This window comes from Phocoena phocoena, chromosome 7, assembly GCF_963924675.1.
Source record: "Phocoena phocoena chromosome 7, mPhoPho1.1, whole genome shotgun sequence".
NCBI classification, from domain to species: Eukaryota; Metazoa; Chordata; class Mammalia; order Artiodactyla; family Phocoenidae; genus Phocoena; species Phocoena phocoena.
This window is the reverse complement of record NC_089225.1, coordinates 94,541,053-94,550,862: the sequence shown is the minus strand read 5'-3', so window position 1 is coordinate 94,550,862 and position 9,810 is coordinate 94,541,053.

Here is a 9,810-nt window from a genome sequence, read left to right as displayed (position 1 = left end):
CGTACAGCAAAAAAAAAAAACCCAAAAAAAAAACAAAACAAAAAAAAAAAAAAAAATGGGCAAAAGATCTAAATAGACATTTCTCCAAATAAGACAAACAGATGGCCATAAAGCACATGAAAATATACACAACATTGCTAATCATTAGAGAAATGCAAATCAAAACTACAATGAGGTTAAAAACTAACCATGCCATATTTTGGGCCTGCCTTCTGAGATGACCCACACTCTGTCTGTGGAGTGTGTTTCTCTCTAAAAAATCTACTTCTTACCTAAAAAATTAAATTAAATTTAGTTTAATTTAAAAAACAACACTGCAATGGGGTATGACCTCACACCAGTCAGAATGGCCATCATCAAAAAGTCTACAAACAATGATTGCTGGAGAGGGTGTGGAGAAAAGGGAACCCTCTTGCACTGTTGGTGGGAGTGTAAATTGGTACAACCAGTGTGGAGAACAGTATGGAGTTCCCTTAAAAGGCTAAAAATAGAGTTACCATATGATCCAGCAATCCCACTCCTGGGCATATATCTGGAGAAAAACCCATAATTTGAAAAGATACATGCACCCCAATGTTCATTGCAGCACTGTTTACAATAGTCAAGACACGGAAGCAACCTAAATGTTCATCGACAGATGAATGGATAAAGAAGATGTGGTACATATATATAAAGGACTATTACTCAGTCATGAAAAAGAGTGAAATAATGCCATTTGCAGCAACATGGATGGATAATCTAGAGATTATCATACTAAGTGAAGTAAGTCAGATAGAGAAAGAAAATACCATATGATATCACTTTCATGTGGAATCTAAAATATGACATAAATGAACTTATTTACAAAAGAGAAATAGACCCACAGACATAGCAAACAAAGTTATGGTTACCAAAGGGGAAAGTGGGGGAGGGATAAATTCAGAGTTCGGGATTAACAGATACACACTACAACATGTAAAATAGATAATCAACAAGGACCTACTGTATAGCACAGGAAACTCCACTCGATATTCTGTAATAACCTATATGGAAAAAGAATCTGAAAAAGAATGGATATATGTAGATGTATAGCTGAACCACTTTGCTGTACACCTGAAACTAGCACAACATTGTAAATCAACTATACTCCAATATAAAACAAAAATTAAATTAAAAGAGAAAGAATTGGTCCATGAATGAGCAATAACCCAAATAAGCCAATCGGCTCATGGGATCCTTCTGGGAATCATAGTGATTAGTTCAAGTCGGCCCAATAAGACTAAGCACAGGACCAAGACCAACCTCGTGTGCGCGTGACCTATACAGTCACACAGTGCTCTGCACTTACTAGGGTTCCATAATTGGTTTAATATTCTGGTTTTGCCTTCTTGAAATTCTCAATAATTGTTGAGCAAGATGCCCACGTTTTCCTTCACACTGGGCCCCACAAATGATGTCACCAGTCCTGCACAGGACTCTACTTTATTGGTTGAGGGTGGACAAGAACAAGGAGCATGTAGCCACGGCTACTGTACACTGCCATCTTGCAACCATGAGAAAAGAAACCTGAAGACAAAGCCAACACTTAGAGGGCAGAACTGAGAGAACCACAGAGAGCTGGCACCCTGATTGAGTCATGCCTGAAGTCCACCACTCAGTTAGGCTTCTTGATTATGCAAGCTAAAACATCCCCTTCATGGTGAAGCAGATTTCAGGGAAATTCTGTTATTTGCAACTGAGCACATCGTATCTGATGCAATGATTAAAGACATTTGTCAATGCAATAACTTAGACACATAGAGCCACATCTCTAGGGCAGGAAAGGGTGACCTCAGCTACCTCCCCCACGTATTCTGCACCCCAGTTCCATCTTCTCTGTGACATCTGTCTTGCCCATTTGCTCCAGCCCCAAGGGGTGCCCCCCCCCCAACACTCCCAAAGAAACTCAATCAAATTGACACCCGTTTCTTGAACACTTGGCATAAGATGTACCCAGCGCTGGGTTGGGCTGAACCATTTATGTTCCGTATAGTATCTGCTTCTATAAGCATAACAACTAGCATTTAGAGCTGGACAGGGCCTAAGAGACTGAGTCCAACACCCTTTCATTTTCCAGATGGGAACAAAGCCCACAGGGAAAGTGACTTGTCCAAGGACACATAACAAGTCAGGCTGATCCAGGCCTCTGCCTCTGTCCCCTGACTCCCAGCTCTCTCCACCTACTCTGCCTCGGGAACCATCCAGGTATCACTACGATACATTGACAATTGAATCTTTGGTCCTAGTAGAGTTGGAGAAAGCACAGTAGCTCTGCCAGTCACAGAGAGTTTGATGTGCAAAACCCCTTCCGCCTTCTCCATAGACTCCCTCAGACACGTAACAGAATCTGCCCAGTGTCTCGTCGTGATACAAATTGTATTTTCTCCCTGTTGGAACTTAATCACTCGTACTTGGCTATTAAATAATCTGGGTTCACAATGTGGATTCTTCCATTTACTAATTCTGTGATCTTAGGCAAGTCTTTCAATATTTCTATGATTCAGTTTTGTCCTTTCTAAAACAAGGTAATTGTTCTTACCTCAGAAGGGAGTAGTAAGGATGAAATCAGTTAATGAATACAAGACGCTCAGGACAGGCCTTGCACATAACAAGCGGTCAATAAATATTAGCTATTATTATTTGAATTAATATAATAATACTCTCCCTCACGATACTGTCCATGGTTATCTTGTATTGACATTATCTTGTATTGTATTAACTCTTAAGTTGATGTTTAGTTTTTTGTGGTTACATGCTTTATCCTCTCCCAGAAGCTCCTTCATGACAGAGAGCTGTCATAATTGATTGCTATCTTCTGTGATACCCAGGACAGGCTCTGCATTCAGCGAGTACTCACCAAAGAATTGTTGACTCAGTGGATCCACCTCCACCAGCAGATGGGATGCAAGAATTTCTCTTCTGTCAGCTTTAAAAAAGTCTAGCTTTCTCTTTTGCAAGATGGAGGATCTAACAAATTAACTTTAAAAATTGGCCAGTTAAGGGAAGGTTCCGGGGTTCTTTGACGTGATGGAGACAAAATAGCTGTTCTTTGTGCCGGCTGGAAACAAGACCCAAAAGAATGGGGCTCACTACAGCGGAAGAGATTTGAGTTGGGTATCAAGCACTTCCTCACTCTACTGGGGCTTAGATACACTTTCAAAGAAGGTCGTGATATTTTCTTTTCTGAAGATTTTTAGAGAAGATGGATACTGTTTGATTTCTAGGATGGCTGGGTGAGGTCCCACTGGGGTTAAGTAGACAGATATCTAAGTGTTCTTTTGAAGGCTTTGGGTGGACAGAGCAAAGACAGCAGAGCCTTGGGACCCATGTCCTAGAAGTCAAGGCCTGCACATCCTGGCAGATCCCACTGGAGTATTATGCCAGTCACAGAAGCTGTGCCAGGGCTACCTCTTTCTCTCCAGGTTGTGCCGGGGGAATAGTTTGGGGGCAAAAGAGGTGGGAATGAGCTGAGGAATTAATGATGTAATTTCCCTCCGGCAACCTGAGCTCCTTGGGAGAAAGGTGTGGTATTATTATTATGAATCAAAATTTCTTCTTTTTAAATCCCTTCTTCACTTAATACTCTAAACAAAATGAACCATTTCTAGGAGAAGGGAGTAGGAGACTTGAGAAATGGTTTTCCAGTAGAGTGGAGTGTTTCAGACCCTTTCAACCAGTTTTCCCAGACTTCTTTTTTTTTCCTCTCAGGATCAAATGTCGCCAACTGACCAGACACTATTCTGTCTAAACAGGAAATTCCCTATCCCTGAGCTCAATCTTCTCCTCCCTTCTCCCCTCATTATATTTACCCTTTGACCTGAACATAATATAAATATTTAATCTCATTTATTACCTGAAAATTATCTGTATTTATTCTGTTTATTTAGTGACAGTTACTTGAAAACAAAACAAAAACTATCAGATTTATTCAAACAAACAGTGTGTCTGATTTTTCCACTAAGGTAATCTCTTTTGGTGTTTAATTTAGATAATTGACTAGTCACTCCCCAAACACACCAGGGATTTTCCCAGCCTCCTTGCTTTTGGCCTTTCCTCACATTCTCCCACATACATCTTTTCTCTGTCTGGCAAAATCCAATTCATCTTTCAAACCCTATTTCAAACACCCGCTTCTCTGTGAAGACTTCCCTAATTGCCCCGCCCCCATCTGCTGCTGGACCAGCGCTCCCTTCCCTGTCTTCCAAGAGTGCCTTGGGTGTACCTGCATCCTTGGTCTTACCACAACATGGGATTCCCTGGGACCTACTAGGAGGTTTTAGAGGATTCCAGAATCATACTCCCTGACTTCAAGTACAGACTCTACAACTTTCTAGTTTTGAGACCTAAGGCAAGTGTCTTAGCTTTTTGATGGGCCAGGGAGCCTATCTTATTAGGTTTTACTTGATAAGCCCTCGGCTTCTAGGAGATGCTATTCAGTCCTTGGGGGGTGGTTACAGATAAAGAAGAAAAGGGAACTGACTGGAAGAATAAACATGGAGATGGGGGAAACTAGAGGGAAGAAGGGGGAAAAGAGGAAGGATTTTTCTAGAGGGAAGAACGTCATTTGGGAGTGGTTGAGACCCCAAACATCTAATCCTTAAGTTGGTATCCCACACCCCAACCCAGCAGCCGCCATGGCCTATGGTTTGGGGTGCAGGTTCCTCTGTGTTCCTGTACACCAGCGAGGCCTGGGCTGCAGCTGGAGAGCAAGAAAAGGACGAGGCATGGGCAGGCAGGTTCCCTCGGTCTGTCCTGGCACAGCTCATGAAGTCTGCCTCTCAGGCAGGACCTCACTTTGGGTCTATCCTTCCTCCTCCCATACCAAGCCACATCCACTTAGCCTGGGACTGGGAGTAGCCCGAGGTCGGATAACTTGGGATCAACTTATTATTTTAACACCCACGTCAGAGCATGCCAGTCCCTTGCTCCCACGGCCCCACGGCTGCCCCAATCACTCAGGAGACAATCCAAGGTCCTTAACATGTGGCTTGGCCCCTGCCTACTTCTTTGTACTCTGCCCCCATCTGTCCTTGCTGCTTCTTAAATACACCAAACAGATTCCCTCCAAAGGTCTCTGCACTTGCTGTTCCTTTTCTGAGGATCCACTCCTTGAGAGACATGCCTGGCCTTTCCCCTCCTTTCTTCATGTCTCTGCTCAAATGTCACCTCTTAGGAAACGCCTCCCATGACCACCTTACCTAAGGCAGGCCCCCATCAGTCACCTCCCACTCGCCCCGCTGCACTTACCTTCCCCACCCCCATCTATCTGACATTACATCTGCTCCCCAGTCACTCACTGCTTCCTTTGGCTTTTGTCTGACTCCCCCTGTGTATATGCTCCATGACTGCAGAAACTGTACTGTGTTTACCACCATGTCATCAAAGTCTGGCATGTAATAGGTGCTCAGGAAACAGCTGTTGAGTGGATGACAGAATGAAGTATTCCAACCACCTTATTCGCAGTGAGGAACCCAGGGCCCAGAGCTGGAAGAACTTGTTCAAGGTCATATGTGCTGGCTCGTGTGTGGCAGATCCTGAGTCAGCCGTGTCTCCTGGCCCCCAGATGGAGGCCACTGTGATCTGGGGAATGGCCCCCCCACTCACACACACCCCCAGAGTGGACTCTGAAAGGGAGACTTAGCCCCAGATAGCCCGGTGCTCAAGGTTGCTTTCTGGCTGCACTTGAGTCTCTTCACATCTCTTACACCAAGTAGGTTCTGACTCCAAACAAAAAGGTGCTTAAAAAACACAGGTCGGGCTTCCCTGGTGGCGCAGTGGTTGAGAGTCCGCCTGCCGATGCAGGGGACACGGGTTCGTGCCCCGGTCCGGGAGGATCCCACATGCCACGGAGCGGCTGGGCCCATGAGCCATGCGCTGAGCCTGCGCGTCCAGAGCCTGTGCTCCTCAACGGGAGAGGCCACAGCAGTGAGAGGCCCACGTACCACAAAAAAAAAAAGACATGTCAAGGGACTTTCCTGGTGGTCCACCAGGTAAGACTAAGTGCTCCCAATGCCCAGGTTCGATCCCTGGTCAGGGAACTAGATCCCACATGCATGCCACAACTAAGAAGTCCACATGCTGCAACTAAAAGATCCCACATGCCGCAACGAAGATCCCATGTGCCACAACTAAGACCTGGTGCAGCCAAACTAAATAAATAAATATTATAAGAAAAGAAAAGAAAAGAAAGAAAAATGACCCTACTATTAAAAAAATACAAAACCAAACCAGGTCCTGGTGATTACAGGCTGGGGGTGACCTGTCCTGGATTATGTCCACAGAAGCCAAGACAGGAACCCACTGGGTTTGATTAGAGTGTGGTTAGAGGGCAGAATGAAGCCAGAAGAAGAACAGTTGGAACCGAAATGGGTGCCCAGGACAGGGTGAAACATTGTGAGAACCCTGGAGAGACAGGAGAAAGCCACAGCTATCCATTTATGTGACATTCAGGCAATCATTCAGCAGACACTCGCTGAGTGCCCACTGGAGTATCTCAGGATATCTAAGGACTCTGCATGGGTGGGACAACCTGTGAGTCCTCACAAGCCCACGGAACCTAACCCTGTATGAGTTGTCCTCAAAGAACCTCTTTATAGAACAGCTCAGGGGATGAGAAGTCCCCAACAAAGAACTTGACACCATCTTCCACCTCTTTGCTCTGGTTCAGTGACTCAGATGACAATGACATCCACACCAGATTCATGGATGCTGGACTATCTGGACCCTCCGTGGCTCATTTTGTCCATCCCCCTGCCCCTAAAAATAAACAGTACTTTCTTAGACCCAGGCAAGGATGGGTCACTCTTAGAGATTCCCCAGCAGAATTAATCCCACACCTCCTTTGTTCAACATCTTGTAAGTACTCTCAGCCTTTCCATCATAAAGCTTCTTCTGGAATCTGCCCTCATACCTTTCTGCCAGAGCTTTTTAAGTTCTTGTTTTAAAGTCAGTCTCAGTCATCACAGATGATTCTCCAGACACCAGACCCCTTTTTGCACCACTTACTAAAGAATACATTACAAAATTAATCAATCAGCCAACAAATATGTGTTGAGTATCAATGATACGCAAAAATCTCTGGTAGGTTTAGGGAAAGGCAGAGGAAAGAGCAGTGGGTCTGGAGACAGAGATTAAATTGGAATCACAGCTCTGATACTTGTCCCCATGAGGACAAATCCTCTTCCCCCTGTGAAGTTTATCATCTGTGAAATGGGGTGAGCAGTTTCTGCTCTCTCTATCACCCTGGGTTGTTGTGGGACTCAATAAAGATTATCATAGGCAGGGGCTTTATAAACTGTAAAATTCCATAGACACATGAGTCAGATGCGTTGCTGTGTAGTGGAAAAACACTGAACTTAAAGCCACAGGGCTGAGTGGGCCCGACTCTGTCAGCACCAATTCCATCACTTACTTCCCCTGGGACTTTGGGCAGTTCATTTCACCTCAGTTTCCTTCTCTGTAAAAATGGCTTGTGCAAATAGAGACACTGCACGTAAAGAGCATCCCTCATTGGCTCCTAGTATCTCGCAGATCCTCAGTCTGGATTTGTTCATTCCTTTGCAACTGATGCGGGGAAAACAGTACAAGCCACTAACCAAGAAGAGATTGTAGCAGTGAACACCTTGGTCCAAGCAGGCCTGAAGGGGCAGCCTGAGGATCAATGAAAAATGAGACCAGAAGGCTGTGATATAAGGGAGATGGGGAGGCGAAATGCCAGACTAAGGAGTTTAGGCTTGAGAGAACCATTTACGGGCACGAGGGAGCCATGGGTGGTTTTAGAGCAGTAGGATAATAGATGAACACTCTTTCTGCTCTTTTGGGGAAGTGGCTCAGGAACGGGGAATACCCTGGAATTGTTGGGTTCTTCACTCCAGGGCTAGGCGCTAACCAGCTGGAAAGGAACACAGGCTTCAGAGGATCAAGGTCTGACCAGCACCTCCTTTGCATGGCTAGAGCTCAGAGCAAAACCTGCCCACCTTTCTAGAACTTGGGCCTTGTATTAGTCATAAATAGCTGTGTAACAAATTTCTTCAAGAAGTAGTGGCTTAAAAAAAAAGTTTATTTTCTCATAGTTTCTGAGAATGTCCTAGCTGGGAGGTTTGAACTCTGGGTCTCTCATGAAGTTGCAGTCAAGATGTCAGCTGGGGCTGTGGTCATCTGAGGGCCTGATAGGGGCTGGGGTTTCCACTTCCAAGGCGGCTCAGGAACGTGGCAGCCAACTTGGGGCAGGCTGGTGTCGGGGGGCCTCAGTTACTCACCACGTGGACCTCTTCACGGGGCTGCTTGAGAGCACTCGTGGCATGATGTCTAGTTCCCTAGCACGAGTGTCCAAGAGAGAGCACGGCTACAATGACTTCGATGCCCTAACCTCAGAAGACACACACTCTCACTTTCATGGGGGTCTCTTTCATCCTGGTACAATGTGGGAGGGGCCTACATAAGGGAACAAGCAAGGATCAGTGGGGGCTTTCTTAGGGAGCTGGCTCCCATACCCAGGAGAGTGGGATGTGGAAGGGAATGATCTTGGAACCAAACGGACCTGAGTTCAAATCTCAGATCCTTGACTTACTCCCTGTGTGACCTCGTGCAAGTCACAGAAATCTCAGGCTTTAGTTTCAACACTGTAAAATGAGAATAAAAATAATAGCACCAGCATCAGAAAGGGTTATGAGGAGTTAGCAAGGTGCTCCTCACAGAGCTTCTGGTCCAGCTCCGTGTTGTGTAAGTGGGAGTTTTGTTTACTGGTATAATGCACAGGCAGGTAGGAGGACTGTTCTAGAAGCACAAACCATCCGTGCGGTAGACTGAATAATGCCCCACCCCCCCAGGGATGTCCATGTCCTTATCCCTGCATCTTGTGAATACATTCCCTTATATGGCAAAGGGGATTTTATAGATGGAAGCCAATAATCTTGAGATGCGGAGATTGTCCTGACTTATCTGAGAGGACTCAAAATACAATCACAAGGGTCCTGAAAAGAGGCAGACTTCACTTGCCCCTCTTGGACCCTGGCCATCCTCCCTCCTCCTCCACTGCTCCCCCTCAAGACCTTTGCAAAGTCAGCCCCCAAATCACTGTGGAGAGAAACCTGCTTCAACCAAGTTCTTGCCAGCATCTCCAGGCCAGCCCTGAGGAAAAGGCTTCTTGGCCAGGACACTAGAAAGTTTCCAACCCTTCACAAATCCCCTCCAGGCAGGGAATTAAAAGAAGAAGAGAAGAAGGAGGACAGAGAAGAAGGAGGAACCGTCTGAGAATTAAGCTTTCCCCAAACACTTGAGCAAGTCTTAAACAAAGAGAGTGGCGTGGACATATATACACTCCCAAACGTAAAATAGATAGCTAGTGGGAAGCAGCCGCATAGCACAAGGAGATCAGCTCAGTGCTTTGTGACCACCTAGAGGGGTGGGATAGGGAGGGTGGGAGGGAGATGCAAGAGGGAAGATATATGGGGATATATGTATATGTATAAATGATTCACTTTGTTATAAATCAGAAACTAACACACCATTGTAAGGCAATTATACTCCAATAAAGGTGTAAAAAAATAAAATAAAAAACGTCCTGAGGACTGGGGCCCAACAAGTTCTAACTCACCGAGAGCTCTTCCCCTCCAGCTGTACCAACTAATTACAAGGGAAAGGGTTAAAGGGAAGTTTTGAGCTTTTCGTGACAGCACAGTTTTCTCTTTCTACTCTCCTGTCTTTCTCCTCCACATCTCCCTTCTCCATTCTCTCTCCCTTGCTTCCTCCACATCTCCCTTCTCCATTCTCTCTCCCTTGCTTCCTCTGTCT